Raw genomic sequence first — 19,497 nt, forward strand, 5'->3', positions numbered from 1 at the left:
TAGCGGCTTAACTTGTTCCAGGTTGCTTCAAATTTAAATATATACTGTTATTAGAAAGGATTGCTTAAAATTTTTATAAAATGAACTGCTGCAATCCAAGTTCGAACTCGCAACATGGGCATCCAAATTTGAACCCGCTTCTACTGGGATAGCGACTTATTTAGTTCGAAGTGGGTTCAAATTTAAATATATACTGTTGGACTGGTTATATATACAGGTATATACGATATAATTTTTCGACGAAGTGGGTTCATATGAACCCACTTGAACCATAGTGGGTCCGCCCCTGGATACATGTCTCATTAATTAGGTAAAATGGTTCGATGGATTCTTATACTATGTCCGATTTGTAATGTGGATACTCCTACTTATATGGGGGTTTGGGCTGTAGGTGACAAAAGAGTTTTAAAATGTGGTGTAGGTGACATAAGTCTTAATTATTGAGTGGAGGTGACAATTACTTTATTATGGATTAAGAAAGTTGAAAAAATTTGAAAATAGCCCACAAGTTTTTAAATTTACACTTTGATCCAAATATTTACCTATATAACGAAAAACGGACGAAAAAAAGGCACCTTTCTCTCTCTTCTTACCCATTGTAGTTTTCTCTGTCTTAGCGATTTTTGTTGTTCATTGTTGCTGTTGATTTATTCATCATCTTCTACTTCATTATCATCTTCATCTTTTTCTTGTTGACCATTTATTGTTGTTGTTGTTACCGTTACTGTTGCTATTTGACCAATTTCTTAGGTCAAATTTTATTTCAAACATCACTTTCCACTTTGGCATTACTTCATAGGAGACCTTGGTAAGTCAAATTATGATTTTTAATTGAATTTGTCATTTGGGTAACTGCTACTGTGTTGTTGTTGTTCCAACAATGGATAGAACCCGATCATGAATCCAACATAAGATCCATCTATTTAAACAGATAAATTATCTGTTGCGACAGATGAGACATCTGTTTCAACGGAAGACTGATTTGTTGAATTCATGTTTAAACAGATGGGTCATCTGTTGCAATATTTGACACATCTGTTACAATAGATTATTTATCTGGTGCGATATGATAAATATCTATTTTAACAGATTAGTAACCTATTGCAACAGAACCTGAACACGATTCCAACAGAAATGTTGTTGTTGCAACAGGGTAAATATCTGTTATAACAAATTACTAACCTGTTGCAACAGGTAAGTCATCTGTCGCAACAGGTTAATTATTTGTTGCAATATGTCAATCAACTATTGGAACCAGCTTCAAAAGTGATCTAGTATTATAACATCAATCCCAACAAGTGCTTCATCTGTTGCAACAGATATTCAAGAGCATAACATGAATCCTAATATGTAAGTAATCTGTTGCAACTGATCACTTACATGTCGCAACAGATTACACATCTGTTGGGATTCATTCACGGCACTATGAAATCACTATCAACTTTTTTAAATAAATGACTTTATTTAGGTACCACTAATGGAGGGATCAATAACAATAGGGGTGGATTGTCATGGTTAATGGATCGAGAAGAGCAATTGATATGTATGGCGTTGGAAGGAGGGTGAAATGCTAGAGACGATAGCTATGACAGTCCAAAGTGATATTTTATATGATGATTTTATGAACTTAATCATTAGCTTTTGTGGACTGAATTATCAACCGGAAGAACTCGCCATCGACTACATGCACAACTTCTTTGAAAATCATAGGGTACTGCCTTTTAAGATAACTGATCAGGTTCAGTTGCGTGCTTATCTAAGTGATTCAACCAGGCCGTTGTTAAGGGTGTACGTGATTGAAAAGATGAGAGAGAATAAGAACCAAAACGTAGAAGAAGAAGAACAAGAAGACTTCTTTGATGATAGTTTGGATGATCTAGACATAAATATTCTAGATGATGATCAAACACCTACTCCCGTTGATGCAACCAATATGATGTGCAGTTCTTCTCAATCAACACATTCTGGAAATCTTCAAGACCATGGGACTGGATTTTTTATTGGAATGTCATTCAAGGACAAGAATGAACTATCTAACACTTTGTTTATTTCTTGCTTGAAAAAAGATTTCAGAATAAAGAAGGTGATTAATTCGAGCAGTGTCTTTTGCTTCAAATGTGTTGTTTTGAACTGCAAGTAGTGGTTGAGAGTGGTGAAGTACGCAAGTTCTGATAGATTCATCATTCATAAACATGAAAAGCATCACACATGTGGTTTGGAGCACATCTTGGGCATAAATCCTCATGCCACGGCAAAGGTCCTCAGTGAATATTTCAGGAGTAGTTTCCCTGATGGAAAAGGCCCTTCAACAAGGGTTATGGCCAATCAAATCCTTATGGATTTGGGTGTCCTGGTCAGTTATTGGAAGATATATATGGCCATGGGGATTGCCAAATACCTGGTTAGGGGGACACTCGAGAATGGGTATGCAGCCCTGGATGCCTACTGTTACATAATTGAGTCCACAAATCCCGGAAGTATGACGACATTGCATCTAGATGAAAATGAAAGGTTCAAGTACTTTTTTGTATCCTATGGTGCTTGGATTCAAGGTTTTCAACATTTGAGAAAAGGCATAGCCATCGACGGTACCTTCTTAAGGAGCAGGTATAGTAGAGTTCTGTTAGCGGAGGTGGCGCAGGATGTGGAGAATCACATCTTTTCTGTTGCTTTTTGTATAGCGGACAAGGAATATGATGCCTCTTATGGATTTTTTTTGAAAAACTATGAAGCTGCGTCGAAGATACTGAAGAGTTATGTTTTGTATTGGATAGGTATCCAAGTATTCCAAAAATGGGTTCACTTTGGCTTACTTTGGTTGTTGCATCAGGCATCTTGGAGAGAACATTCGAAACAACTATCACAATGAAAGAGTTGTCACCCTTTTTTATAGAGCAGCTAAAGCATATAGTAGAGAGGAGTTTTTAGACCATTTCAATCAAACAGCGGATGTGAATCTCAAGATAGTAGAATTTCTCGCTTGTGTCGATTTCAATAGATGGAGCCGTGCATTCTTATGAATTTAATGTCTTGTTTGATTTACAAGTTTAGTATGATGTCGTACTAAGTGATTCTTTTCTATAGGTACACTATTATGACATTAAACATAGCTGAATCGGTGAATTCATTGTTTGGTGATGAAAGAGAATTTCTCATCAAGGCTATGTTTGAAAAAATAAGCAAGAAGTATAGCAAATTTTTTAACGAAAGGTGTGTGTAGTTCAAGTGCCTAGAAAAAGAACCCGATTTGTTCTCGAAATTGAAAAAATAATATCAACGAACGTCAGTTTGAGGAATAGGTTATTCTCTCATAAAATAGCAGATTACAAATTCAGTATCACCGGTCATGGTGATGCTACCACAGTCGATCTTCAAATAAGATCTTGTATATGTAGATTTTTTGACTTGAACAAAATACCTTTTCCACATGATATGGCAGCGCTTCGAGCTCAATTCGATCATAAATATGGACTTAATGTTTACAAGCACTCCTCTCAATATTATTCGGTGAAAAAATATGAAATGAAATATAGTGGGCATATTACTCTAGTGCCTCCCGAAGAATCTTGGGTTGTTTCTGCAGAGGTTATGGGGAGATTAATACCTCCTCCATATATTGACCCAAGCACTATCAAATCGGAAAGAAATCCATATAAGAGAAGGCGTGGAGTTGGAGAATCATTTTCATTAAGAAGAAATAAGTGCTCTATATGTAAGTTTGTTGGCCACAAAAGAACTACATGCCCGAATCGTAATCCACCATGATCGTTGTAATTGCAGAAACTTGTATTGTTGTTTGTTTGTTGTGGACTTTTATATATTTAACTTATTGTTGTGAACCTAATATTATCATTTATTATATATAAAATATCTTTTTTGATAACTTGTGCATCAATAAAAAGAGGCAAAACATGAACTAAATAATATAGCAGACCACAATTATTCTCAACAGTTCCATCAAACTGGAATATTTTCCTCCAACAGATGATAAATCTGTCGAAGCAGATGGATAATCTGTTGACAGAAACCCAATAGATGACCAATCCGTTCCAACATATGGTCCATCTGTTGAAAGAACTCAAAAGCCAAAATTGCTAGTGCTACTGGATTCAACATTGCTCCTTGCCTCTAACCGTCGATAGGTTAATATGTATGTATGTTTAGAAGAAATAGACAGAATAAAAATTGATTAAGAATTAAAATGCCAAAGTCGACTAAAAGTAAATTTTTCATTAAATGAAAAATAAAATACATTAGGTATAGACCCGATATTGAAAAATTAAAATACATACGGTAAAAGAAAAAACACATTCTAATTATTATCATCATCATCATTAATGAAAGTCGGCCAATCAACTCACAGCAGCAGGGCCCTCATTAGTCTCTGTATCTCTCTGAACATCGTCGCTCTCACAGCAACCAACTCCCTATGCAGGTCATTAACCTTCCTTTGAAGTTCCCGCACTGTATCGCGTAGAATAAAAATATCTAAAATAGGATCAGCCATATCTAGAACACGCATAAATTGACAAATGTAAAGAAAAAAGTCCAAAATGTAATACAACGTATGCGACCAACTGATAAATTTACACCAGAAAAAAACTTACCTCAATGAGAAAGGAATATGCTCTTTAAAGAGAAGTGGTTAAAGATGTCACACGAAAAAAAATGCAAAAAATAAATAAAGTTGAGTAGAATGAAGATTAAGGAGGAAGCTATTTATAGAGGATTAAATCTGGACTTGTCAGGCTAAAAGGCATGACTGTTCAGCTCCATTGTATTAATTACATTCAAACTGGTGGCATTTTGTTTGCTGTGAAATTTCTTTAACATTGATGTTTCTCACCTTTTCAAAACGATTTGAGACTCGTTAACATACGTTATTATTGAGCTGTTGTAACAAATCGTCCATCTATCACAACAGATTTAGCATCTGTTGCAACAGATGGATCGAATGTGCAACAGATGGTATGTCAAAATAGATTTACCATCTGTTGCAACAAATGGATTATATGTGCAATAGATGAGACATCTAATGCAACATATGCATTATCTGCTACGACAGATGGACCATATGTTGGAGGAGATGTTTTGATTTATTCTAACACCTGATTCATTAGTTTCAACAGATGGAGTATTCGGTTAATTATCTCTTTTGAATGTGTTAGATAAAAAGTCATAACTCTTCACCTCTTTTTAATAGTCCCTCTATTTTATATTAGTTGGGCCCTATAGACTTGACACACCAATTATGAAAAATATTAAATAGGCGATTATTTTACCAAATTGGCCTTATTAATTATGCTTTGAAAGTATAAATATGAATTATATACTTTATGTAGTAATTTAATAATAGGGGTAATCTTGGTAGGATATAATAAAATTCTCTTGATTTTATAAATAGGACAACTAAATTAAAAAAAATATTTTTAGCAAGAAGTAATCACATGCGTGCAGATGAATAAAAACTACCTGGTCTGTCGTAACAGATTTACCATCTATTGCAACATATGAATTATCTGTTACGATAGATAGACCATATATTGGAGGAGATGTTTTAATTTCTCCCAACAAATAATTCGTCAGTTGCACCAAATGGAGATTTCAATTCATCAGCTGTTTTGAATGTGTTAAGATAAAAAGTCACGACTCTTCAAACCTCTTTTTTAATAGTCATCACATGCATGCAGATGAATAACCAACACTGTCTGACATGTCCTGATAGGGTAAGAAGAATAATGTGCGTGCAATGGTTCCCATTTTTATGCGTGAAAGTTATGTATATTATTGATCAGGTTACTGTGACAGACACACATAAAGTGCAATGATTTTGTAAAGTAGTTTTAACCGATTAGACATTGATCCTTCAAACAAGATCCTGTATTGTATAGTTTAATTTGATAGGTGCGAAATGATAAGGCCGAAAGGTTCCAAGATGGTGGTTTCAATACCCTGTTATAATTTAATGATGGTTTATGCTCATGTTTTTGCGTCAAGCTTGGGGAAGGGTTTAAGATTTTGGCGGCAGTGTAAATATCCAATAGTGATTGGACCAGTTTTAATGGAGCAATGGACTTCTTGAAAGGCCTCAGAAGCCTCGCAATGCAACAAACAATGATGGAACCATTAGAAATTGCCCTAGTTCAAACTTATATGGATAGATTGCTGGAGGAGACTTTTATACAGCAGAAGACACTTGGGAGAATACCTGTGCATGAAGGGGGAGGTGGAGAAGGCCATATATCATCTCAGACCTTGTTTAAGAGGAAATACAGGGTGGGAAGGAAAGTATAGTGAAATTGGCCAATGAAATTGACATGAGAAATAAAAAAACTGGATGAGCTTCAAATGTGAAAGTGTATCCAAATATAAAAATCCATCAGTCGATAAAAAAAAGAATGGTCAACAGGACAGGAGCTGGACACTTTGCTCGAGAATGAAACTAGTGAGCATGGCATCAATGAAGACTCTCACAAAGTGTAGGACCAGAACTCTAAGGAAGAAGCTTCACGAGCATGAAAGGTGGTAGGATTGTCGATCAGAATTGAAGTCTGACCGACAACTTCTGAATTCAAAATAAGGGAAGCCAAGGCGTCAATTTCTGAAGTCTAACTTACATGTCATTCCTTCTGTTTGTGGCTATGATCAGGTCAATGGCAGTAGAAACACAAAGGTCTAAAGTTGGGCAAAAATCCCATGCCTTGTTGTTTCCATTGCCTTTGACCTGACCAGAGCCATAAACAGGAGGCATGGGATGAAAATTTAACTTGAGAAATTGCCACCTTGGCTTGATCCCATATTTTTAATGAAGGAGTAGTTGGTTCAGGTTTCAATTCAGACCGACAATCTTACCACCTTCCGTGCTCACGAAGCTGTTTCCTTAGAGTTTTGGTCCTGCATTATATGGGTCTTCATTAAGGCCACGCTCGCTAGTTGCAGTCTCTAGCAAAGTGACCAGCTTAAGTCCTCTTGACCATTCTTTTTTTTCTTCAATGACTGATGGATTTTCATTTTTGGATACACTTTTACATTCGTAGCTCATTTAGTTTTGTTATTTTTCATGTCAATTTTGTCAGCTAATTTCTCTACCATTTCCTTTATACCATGTGTATCCTCTTAAACATGGACTGAGATGATATATGACCTTTTCAATCTCCCTCTTCCTGTACAGGCATTCTTTTAAGCACCTTCAGCTGTATAATAGTCTCCTCCAACAACCCATCCATTTAAATTTGGAACAAGGAGATTTCTATTGGTTCCATCATTGTTTCCTACAGTACGAGGCTTCGAAGGCATTTCAATAAGTCCATTGATCCATTAAAACCGGTCCAATCATTATTGGATATTTACACTGCCGCCAAAAACTTGAACCCTTCCCCAAACTTGACGCAAAAACATGAGCATAAACCGTTATTAAAGTGTAATGGGGTATCAACACCACCATCTTGGTCCCTCAGCCTTACCAGTTCGAACCTAACAATCTTAACTGTAAAATGCCATATCTTGTTTGGAGGATAACGCCTAATAGGTAAAGAACAAATATTCACAAAATTATTGTACCGGATGTGTGTTTTCATGATAGGTTAATCAGTAATACATATCTCCCATATATGAAATGGTTCTATCTGCAAACAGCTTATTCCTCCAAACCCATCTTTACTCGAGAATAATGTTGGCCGGGCAAAAGTAGATCCAGTTTCACTTTCTTTTATCTGTAAATAAGAGAAATACATTTGGTGTCAAACAAGAGAAGAACAAAAAGAACATTACAAAAGGATAACACAAAATTGAGTAAAATAATAAATGACAAATCTGATGCAATAGATTACCCATCAGTTCAACCGATGAGGCATCTGTTACAACAGATGGATGACATATTAGAACAGATGGTTATCTGTTGGAATAAATCAAACCAGCCTTGCTCCTGCTTTGATTTCTTCAAACAGTTGCTCCATCTGTACAAAAGGGTGGCACAAAATTGAGTGAATCAACAGATGATAAATATGATGTAATACATTACCCATTTGTTCAACCGATAAGGTATCATTACAACAAATGGTTGACATACTGCAACAGATGGGTCATCTGTTGGAATAAATCAAACCAGCCTTGCTACTAGTTTGATTTCTTCAAACAGTTGCTCTGTCTGTTCCAACAGCTGATTCAACAGTTGCAACAGTTGAGGAAATTATTGCAACACCACTACCAACAACATCAACAACAAAGAAATAACACCATATGTTCCAACACCATCCACAACACAAACGTCACATGTTCCAATACGACCATCACCCGCAACAACAGCACCACTAAAGTACCAAACAAAAGATATTAAAAAAATTATACTGACAACAAGGCTTTTTAAGTTCTCCCAACAGATGACCTTTTTTGCATATTTTAATATAAACAACGATTCATTCATTCAAGACTTAAAAGTCATCTTTTCTTCAATTTTCTCAATAAATAAGAAACTGGTAATGGGTAAATCATTAATAGCAACAGATGTAAATATCTAATTTAAATAACATACAAAGAAGAAGACGACATAGAAAGAGCAATAGTGAACCATACCTGCAATGTCAAAAAGATAAGGGATCAGAACATCCAGTTCAGTCGAGAAAATATATTGATTGGTTGAGATTCAAAAGAATCCTCATCCGAAAGAAGAGAGAAAAGAGAGAAAAAAAGGAAACAAAGAAAATTGAGAATAAAGAAGAGCGATAGATGAGTTGAGTCTTACTTTATAGCTGAAGAAGAGAGTATCTTGATATGGGTTTTAAATATTTATTAATAAATTTTGAGGGGCACGAGGAGATGGTGACATTGAAAAGACCAGATAAGACTACTCAGGAGATTTTTGAGTAATCCCAGTAGTATAGAGTCATATTTTTTACCGCCTTAGTATTTTAACTTTTTAATATAGAGCAGGAATACCTAAATTTCTTTAAAAAAAGGATCTTAAAATATTTAAGTGCAATAGATGGCAATTTTTGTTTGAAAATTTCCTAAGCTAGATCATCTATCACAACATATGTGACATAATCTATTTGATAGTTTACAAAAAATACATAATATGTTGTAACATATTACCTAATCTGTTTGATTTAATCCAATAGAAAAGACATCTGTTACCAAAGGTTGAACATTTGTTTATATATAATTTCAATTGAGTTCATATGTTAGACTAATACCTTAATTGAATAATCTAGGACTAGAGGTGAGTTTTCATAGGGTCAACTACAACTTCAATTGAGTCTTTTGGCAATTGCATGATAAGAAGGTATTGCATTTCTCCCGACTAGAGTCGTCGATCGATCACTCTTAGCCGAATCAATTCTTACTACCTCATATGTTCAACTAATACCTTCATTGATTAATCTAGGACTAGGGGTGAGTTCTCATAGGATCAACTACAACAGATGGCAACACCTATTTGATAATTTATAATATATGGGTAATATGTTGCGACATATGACAATCAATTTGATAATTTACAATAGATGGGTAATCTGTCACAATAGATGACTTAATTTGTTTGATAATTTATAATAAATTCATAATATATTGCAGCAGGTTACCTAGTCTATTTGATTTAATCCAATAGAAAATACACCTGTTGCAACAGGTTGAACATTTGTTTATATATAATTTCAATTGAGTCCATATGTTATATTAATACCTTAAATGAATAATATAGGACTAGGGGTGAGTTCTCATAGGGTCAACTACAACTTTAATTAAGTTTTTTGGCAATTTCTTGATGAGAAGGTATTGCGTTCCTCCCGACCAGAGTCATCGATCGATCACTCTGAGCCAAACTGATTCTTACTACCTTATATGTTCAACTAATACCTTCATTGATTAATCTAGGACTAGGGTACTAATACCTTAATTGAATAATCTAGGACTAGGGGTGAGTTCTCAGAGGGTCAACTATAACTTCAATTTAATAGTCATTTGACAATTGCTTAATGAGAAGGTATTGTGTTCCTCCTGACCAGAGTCGTCGATCGATCACTTTGAGTCGAACCGATTCTTACTACCTCATATATTCAACTAATACCTTAATTGATTAATCTAGGACTAGGGTACTAATACCTTAATTGAATAATTTAGGACTAGGGGTGAGTTCTCATAGGGTTAACTACAACTTTAATTTAATAGTCATTTGGCAATTGCTTAATAAGAAGGTACTGCATTCCTCCCGACCAGAGTCGTCGATCGATTACTCTGAGCTGAACCGATTCTTACTACCTCATATATTCAAGTAATACCTTCATTGATTAATCTAGGACTAGGGGTGAGTTCTCGTAGGGTCAACTACAATAGATGTCAGCGCCTATTTGATAATTTACAACATATGGGTAATCTATTGCGACATATGACAATCAATTTGATAATTTACAACAGATGACTTAATCTATTTGATAATTTACAATAGATTCGTAATATTTGTAACAGATTACCTAATCTGATTGATAATTTACAACAGATACTAAATCTGATGCAACATGTTGAACATTTGTTTTTATACAATTTCAATTGAGTTTATATGTTAGAATAATAGTACCCTTTTGGCAATTGCATGATGAGAGGGTTAAAAAGTACTCATATTTTTTATAATTTTAAAAATAATTAAGATCAATTCGGACCAAATCAACATTTTTAAAACTTGTCATTCTTTTTCAAAATACAAATCAACCCATACAAAATGTTTCATCATTTCAAATCTCAAGATATCACTCCTTTCTCTCTCATTCTCACTTAAGAATACAGTACAGACAACAACTACTCAACAAATTGCTCAACCCTTCACAACAGATCATTTTCTTCTTATTTCCGACCACATAGGTGTTATTTTTGACTTCATTCTTGCTTCTATCAATCATTTTCTTTGTATTTGTAGGTAACAGAGTTTGAGAAGAGTTCTATATTTGTTATTTTTGTCTAAAAAATAAGGGCTTTTAAGTTAATGATGAAAAATAAAACTTTTAGGTATATTATCTTTGAGAATGGGTTTACAATTTTGAGTTTTGATGGTAAAATCGTAGGAAGAACTTGAGAAAACCCTAGTTTCTGTCATAGTGTTCTATTGACTGTTGTGATATTATTGGATGGTGTTTGTGGTGTTGGTGGTGGTGGCGGTGGTGTTTGTGGTCGTTGTGGTGGCACTGGTTGTAGCATTGGTTGGTGGCATTTATGGTGGCTGTCGGTGGTGTCAGTATTCATTCTATTTATGGCATTAGTTCATGATGTTTATGGTGGTAGCTGTTGGTGTGTCGGTATTGTTGGTGTTTGTAATGTATTTTTTAAAATTTATACATACATCAATTGTAATGTAATTTTTTTTTCTGTTGTTTGTAGGTAAAACATGTCTCCCAAAAGAAAATAAAGTAAAAGTGGATCAACGTCTGACCACCCAAAAAAAAGCTACTGTACAGAGGGATTCGGAGGAGGTTATTAAACAAAGTAAAGTTGAGGAGAGATATGAAAACAATGTTGAGGGGGATGGACAAGGGTCTGTAGATGGTGATGAAGAAAATAAAAGTAAGAAAGAAGAGGAATTAGAGAGTGAGAAAGAGAAAGAGGATGATCATCAACATGATATAATGGATCACCAATGGGGCATGAATTAATATCGACATCCCAGCATGATCCTGTCAAAACTTTTAGTATTGACAAGTTTCAAGTTGCGATGCCGATAAATGACCCAGAAGTAGAACTAACTGGTGAATTGTACTTAAATGTCAAATAGGGAAAATTTTTAATAAATTTAGGAAAATTATGACAAACAAAAACATAGATGAACTTTTTAAGAAGAGCTGCTTTGGATGCTTTATTGAGCTGCTTGAGGATCTCCCTGCGCATTTTCGTTTCCCTATGACTGGTATATGGTCTTCTTAAGTGCAGGATAAGTACGTGGGGGATGATAAAGATCCGAAAGAGTGGGCAAAATAAAGATGGATAAAATCTGGATCAACTACTGTGTCATGCCGGTTTGTTTTGGGTTGCAAGAGTTTGTCATAGTGACGGGCTTGAGATGCTATCGTCTAGAAGAACCACCACCCCGCAAAACATCCAAGGTGAGAAAACACAAGGAAAAAATTGATGGGTTATTTGACATTACTCTACATGGCTACAAAGCATTGAATTTGTTGATAGATCTCAAGGATAAAACCATACCAGAGAAGTACAGGGAGCAATTGTGCTTAGTTTGGTTTGCCTATTCGGTTATATTGGCAAGAGATGTCAACAAGGTTATGGAAGATGATTTGTTGGCGCATGATGAGGATTTTGATAAATTCAACAATTATCCATGGGGATATGATAGCTTCTACTTGACTGTCCCATATTTACTGATAAAGCTATCCTTAAGGATGACCGTATTATACGGCTTTTCTTGGTCTTTTATGATAAAATTAATCACTATTTTTACTCATCCATTAATTTATATTGAATATACTTATTATGACTTTTTTTTTGCTTGCTTCCTATTTATATTTTTTAGGCTTGGGCATTTGAAGCCATTTTTCCCCTCCGAAAGCAGGTAATGGATTACCCAGGTAAGATTTCTCATCCAAGGATGTTTAGGTGGTTGGCTGCAAAGAGAAACACCAAAATTAAGGAGGCTAATCTCTTTAACCCTCCGGATGATGTAGTACGTCTTCTTAAAGTAAAATAATTTTACTCAATGAAAGATATTGAATAGATGTTATACCTGGTGCAATAGACGTTATATCTGGTGCACCAGATGGGACATCTATTGCGAAAGATTACCCGTCCAGTGCCAATAGGTGCAACAGATGGACAATCTATTGAGATATATCTTGCATCAAATTACCCATCTGTTGCTTTGGTTCTCTGAACCCGAATTCTAACAGATTAGCCATATACTGCAAATTATGTAACAAATATGTAATCTGATGTAACATATTGTTAATTTGTTGTGACATACAGATCATCTATTGCATGACATGTAACCCAACAACTTACCCATCTTATGCAATTGGTATAATAGATTAGTAATCTGTTACGACAGATGATTGATATTTTGCATCAAATTATCTATGTGTTCCTCTGGTTCTCTGAACCCGACTTAAACAAACTTTAACCATATATTACAAACTATGCAACAGATGGGTAATCTGATGTAACATATTGTTAATCTGCTGTAGAAGTTGACTTAAAATATAATCCAACTGTGAAAATTATTATATTATATGATTTAAATGTATCTATCTTTTTTTATAGGTTGTGCATCCATGGATCATGCCTACTGAGGAGGAGTCAATAATGACTTCTTATATTAATCTAGGTCCTGTTGATACTATAGTAGACCCAACGGTTGAGTTAATAAAGAAGGAATTGGCTGGAGCAAAAGCCATAAGAAGAGCTATTAGGCAAGGTCAGCCTAATGTTGAGGCTCTTTATGACCAACCTACTAAGGTAGATCCAGGTGTTTCTTCTGGTGGAGTTGTTGGTATTGGTGGCAGGCATGTTGATGCTGCTACCATTCGTGATGATGAGTATGTTGATGCTCAGTAAAAAATAAATATGTTTGAAAATACCCCTTTCACAGGTCCCCCTCAACCTTACATAGGTCCTTCTTATCCTTACATCGGTCCCTCTCACCCCTCTTCACCCTCGTGTTCTTGTTGCGAATGCAAAGAGTGCAAGGACAACCAATATAAACTCTTTGAAAAAGTAGAGGCTATCTCTAAAGTTGTTGTAGAATTCAAATCCAAGAGGTGTGTCATACCATCCAAGAAGGTGAGGGAGCCACACACTCCTACAGTGTTGGTTAGGAGAAAGAAAAGAGAAATTAGAGACGTACTCTCCGATCAAAAATAAAAAAAATTGTAATTCCTCCCTCTCCAAAAGTTGTTGAAGTTCAGGGCCAGTTAAGAAGGTGGACATATACGCAGAACTTGGCACCGAAGAGAAAAGAGATCTACGACAGGCTAAGAATGCTAAGCCAGTCGCACCAGATTAGCCCAGGCCTCCCTCCCCCCCAAGACTTCCAAACTATAACTGATATGCGTATGCCATATGAGGAAAAAACAAGTTTAATTTTCCTAACCTAGACTTCTAATCTACCCCATGAAGAAGAAGCTACACAACATATGTGAAATCTATTGCAATAGATGGGTATACCGGTGCAACTGGTAGTGGTTTTGTTGCAACTTATTATCCATTTGTTGCATAAGTTGCGTTGGATTATTGATTCAGAGAACCCTATGCAACAGATAGACCATCCGGTTCATCTTTACAATTACTAACCTATTTAAAAATTGACTTCTTAAATCACAGTATGTTGACAAAATTCTCTGCCTCATGAGGAAAAGGAAATTAACGTATCGGGAAGCTTATGACGCTGCCGGTAGGATAATAAATCTTGACTTCTGCAAGAAGCTCAAGGATAGGTATGATCAACTCAATGGGGAAGCGTCAGCCTATGGCGTGGGACTTGATTTCATAGTTTCTACATTGGACTTGGATGAAGAAGAAATTATAAAATATGTTAGAGGGGAGAGGCCAAATCCACATGGCAAGAGGTAGACCGAGTTAAAGAGGATTCTCGAAGTCATTAGCATGAACAACATGCATTATTGGGTTTTTGAGATACTACTCGAGGAGGGAAAGATCAATGTTTATTATTGCAATAAACCTCTCGTCGACGATTTTGATCTTTTTCTCCTCGTGGAGCCACTGATGGAGCAGTTGCCCATCTTGTTGAGGGAGAGTAAACTGATGAATCATTTGCCAAAGGAAGTGTTGATTAAGAAATCATAAGAGTTTAAAAGTCGAAAAAAGGGAATTATCCTTCCAAAAAATGATACCGATTACGCGAGCGACTCGCACACTCTTTCACACATCGAATATTTATTGACCGACACAGAAATGGCCGATCTAATGACTTTTCTGTGCGACAACACTGTGGCAAACCTGCTAGAGGTTTGGGCGTATGGGTTACTAACTAGATACTTGGAGCCTGTGTATATAGAAGAAGCTGTGAAATAGCAATTTTTAATTTTCAAGTCACCCTTCACTTTATTACATGTACATGTAGTGACAATAATTTTTTTTTATGAAAGTTGAGTTTTTTTATAATGCAATAGATTGTCAATCTATTGTAAAATGTATTGAATCTGTTCTGGTAGATAGCTTATCTGTTGCAATAGGTTGGTCATCTATTGCATTATGCCGATGTTATTTCTATGTAATCTAAGTCTAATCTATTGCAACAGTGGGAAGACCTGTTTGATAATTTCTAACAGATGACCTAAATTTTACAACATATGCCTAAATCTTTTTGATATTTTCCAACAATTACGCTTGAATATTTATGCACTTGACAACACTAAAACAGTAGCAAATACACACACCACCATAAAAATTTTAACAATTAGGCTTGAATATCCATGTGCCTAACAACACCAAACTAGTAGCAATAACGACAGCAATGTAGTATCTTCTTGCTCGATTTTATTTCTCTTCAGAAGCCTGGACTTTCTTCAACAAACTCCAGATTACACAATTTGCTTGTGAAGGATGTCGTTCTTCATACCAATTAAAGTAATCGCATCCACCCAATTTCTATAAAAATAAGAACACAATTACAAAATAATTACAAGTCAATAATTAATCAACTAATTAAATAAAAAATATTACCTTTGTAATCTTACAAGTACAAAATCTATGACCTAGATTTTGTTGAGTCCAAGAAGTCTTAAACAGAGCTTCATGACCGCACTTATAATATCAAATATCTTTATCACAAAAATAGTGAAAGATATGCTCGACATTGTCAAACTTAGTTGAAAAAATAAAAAAATAAAGAAATAAAAGACCAAATGCAAATAATTTGAAGAATTTGGATAGATAAAAGAAGATGACGATGAAGAAAAAGATTTGAAAACTTAGGATTAAATTTTAGGAGGAAGATGAATATATATAAGACAATGGGGGAGGGAATGACCGTTGGGGGATAAATGACGGCAAGTCAGCAAAAAGTGTCAAACTGACACATTTAATGCCTATTTTATTTTACGTGTTTAAAATGAATATTGTCTACTTGATGTCTATCTGTTGTAATAGGTTGATCATCTGTTGCATTATCTCGATGTTTCTAAGTCCATCTGTTGCAACAGTAGGAAGACCTGTTTGATAAATTCCAATAGATTATCTACCTATTGCAACATATGTCTAAATTTGTTTGATTTAGTCCGATAGATATGCCGTCTGTTGTAACAGATATATTATCTGTTGCAATATTTGAATCTAGTATTCCTTGTCAATTTATAAATTCAAATCTAAGGAAAAATAAAACTCATAGACAAAATAAAATAAATCAAAGCCTTCAGAAATTAGCTGAAATAAGTCAACGAATAAATGAAATGTAAAAAAATTATTATAGGTACAAATCTCAACAAATACATCAACAATTTAAGAATGATGCCAAGGATTACTTTGATAGGCTCAAGCTATAAAGATCTACTCAATATGGATAAGTTGTTCTTCATCCGGTGCTATGGAATTCGGCTTTGCTCATCGTGGATCTTTATTGTCGCTTACGTACGGTTTCTGCGCTTTCTGTTCTCCGTATTTTCATAAAAAGAGTAGCATATTGTCAATGCTATTCAGCAGTAGCTTCTACATCTACCTGAAGATCCAGAATTGATTAATTCTAATCACGGAGATACAACAAAATGGAAAAAGATAACTCATCTGTTCTAGTAAATCAAACAGGTCTTCCACCTATTTTAAATTATCCCAAACAGATTATATTTCTGTTGCAATAATGAATCACCTGTTGGTATAAATTTCTACATGAGGAAGACCTGTATAATAATTTCCAATGGATGAACCATCCGTTGCAACATACGAATCATCTGTTGCAACAAATAGGTCATCTGTTAGTACAAATAAAAGCGATACGAAAAGCTGTTTGATTTGCTAAAACAGATGATATATGTCACAATAGATACTTTATTTGGTGTAATAAGTTAGTCAACTATTGTAACAGATGTATATATCTATTTGATAATTTTTAGCAGATGTGTCATCTGTTAAAACAAATATGTGCCTGTTTGTTTTGTTAGTTGGAAGACATATATATTCACCTTCTTCAGCTCGTGCTGCTCTCCTTTGGACATTGTACATTGCTCAGTGCAACATACAAACAGAGGAGTTGCAATTTCACTTTTTTGGATGCTTGATAATACTTTAGAAATCACTTTCCTTCTCCTCTTAGCCCTAATATCTAATGGAGCAGATGGAAATAAAATCCCCTTTAATGGAATGATACCCCTCTTAGATGTTAATTCCTTTACAAAAGCAGTTAATGCATTAATAGCATTAATCACTACATCATGTTTCGCCCTGCAGTCTTGACATTTGCATGCAGAATATGCGCTGGGAGAGGCAAAATCTATATAACCAGTATGATCATACTTATAATGGTTTGCTTTAAATACTATAAGAGAAGCAACATTAGCACCAACAGCAGCACCACTACCACCACCAACAGCTACATCACCACTAAGACCATCAACAACAACAAACCTACCCTCCAAAATTATTTTTTTATTAATGGTTGTTGCTCCAAAAATAATTCCATTTTTATTCTGTCGATGACCTTAGGGTCTGATAAAGTTTGCATAGATCGTAAAGTAAGAAAAATGGCATCTTCAACTCTCATTGGTCGAAACTAGCGACGGATGCACAATCTAACGTAAATCATTACATATATTAGAATGATAATTAGATCATTTTAAAAAGTCATTAATTAAAAGAAAAAATTAATTATAATTAATTAATTATAATTATACTTACTGCATCCTTCGGGAGGTTGAAGAGATAAATTTTTTTTGCATTTTTATTAGTTTTGACCGACAACCATCTCAAGATTCTTGGACAGGAAACTCCTTTCTGGTAGTTCACTTGTTGTTTCAAATAAGGAATGACTTCAAACACCCAATCCTATAAAATAATGCCAATAAATTAAAACCATTATTGAATAAAAAAAAATGAATGATATCATAATATATCATAATAAAAGAAATAAACATTTATCATGAAAGCCCATGGGAAGCCATATAAGTTTAATGTCATTGGCGCTAACGGAGTCAACAAATATTTGATAATCATTTTGAAGCTTTCCTAACCCCAAGGATAGCTGTTAAACACCTCAAGATCCTCGGAGAGCTTTATTAAACAGAGGCTTATGTTGTTGTTAACGTCTCTCTCCCAAAGAATATTATGTACAAACCAAACCAAGCACAATGACTACTTGTGCTTCTTTAAAAGTCCTTTACCTTTCAACGCTTCTATCAAATTTTTATTTTTGAAGCTTGGACCAACAATGGACACCAAGTCATCACGATCACACGACTTGCCTTTACCTTTTTTGGGTGTGCGGGGTACTTTTTTTTAGGTTAGAATAGGTATAACTTGAGAAGGAGGATAACATTTTGGTTCGATAACTATGGCAAACTACTTCCAACCAAAACAAATAGGCATGCTACAGTAATTTATCCACACCTCATCCATCTTATCTTTGTTTTCATACATAAACCTGCGCTTGGGAAGTTCATACACCATTTTCATTTAGAAACGAGCATTGTTGTCCTCCGGCAAATCAAGATATTTTCCAAAGCAGTTGTCCCTGAAATAAGCATCCAATTTTTGTTCTCAAAATATTTTTCTGAAGGCGTCAAAAGATTTCCCAATGGCTGAGTTAACCACAAAATCACCCGTTAAATTTGTGGCACCATTGCACTGCATTCTCATAGGATAATGATTAATGCTGAAGGATTTGACTAACTCTTTGGTAGAAGCGCTATTAGCATTTGCATCATCTCTTTTGAAACATTCTTCTTCCCCGTGTTCATCATATTCTACTCCCGATTGAGATAACGCTTGTAAAGCAAGCTCATAGAGTGGTGGATGTAGCCTAGCTACTTCACTTATTCCTTTACTTGAAATTGATTCGATTTCTATTCTTTTGGGAACCATATTATCTAAAATTAATAGGAATATAAAAAAAATACATTACAGTTGATTAATGCATCATTAAAAAAGGATAACAGTAAATCAAACAAGCAAAATAGTAAAATAACAGGTGATCTATTGCACCAGGTAGTATAACCAACCTATTGCAGTGGATGAGTAATCTATTGCAACAATACAAAATATGTCACTCATCTTTTAAGACAGATGATCACACATTATTGCGACATATGAGTGATTCGTTGGAACAGTTAAATAACCTGTCGCAACGGATGAGTAATCTATTGCAACAATACAAAATAAATCACTTATTTATAAAGAAAAATGAATGGTCTGTGCAGCAGATCACATATCTGTTGGAACATAATCTATTGCAATATATGAGTGATCTATTGGAATAGTTAAATAACTTGTAGCAACGGCTGAGTAATCTATTGCAACAATTCAAAATATATCACTCATCTATTGAGAAAGATGAATGGTCTA

Source organism: Capsicum annuum, chromosome 3, assembly GCF_002878395.1.
Source record: "Capsicum annuum cultivar UCD-10X-F1 chromosome 3, UCD10Xv1.1, whole genome shotgun sequence".
NCBI classification, from domain to species: domain Eukaryota; kingdom Viridiplantae; phylum Streptophyta; class Magnoliopsida; order Solanales; family Solanaceae; genus Capsicum; species Capsicum annuum.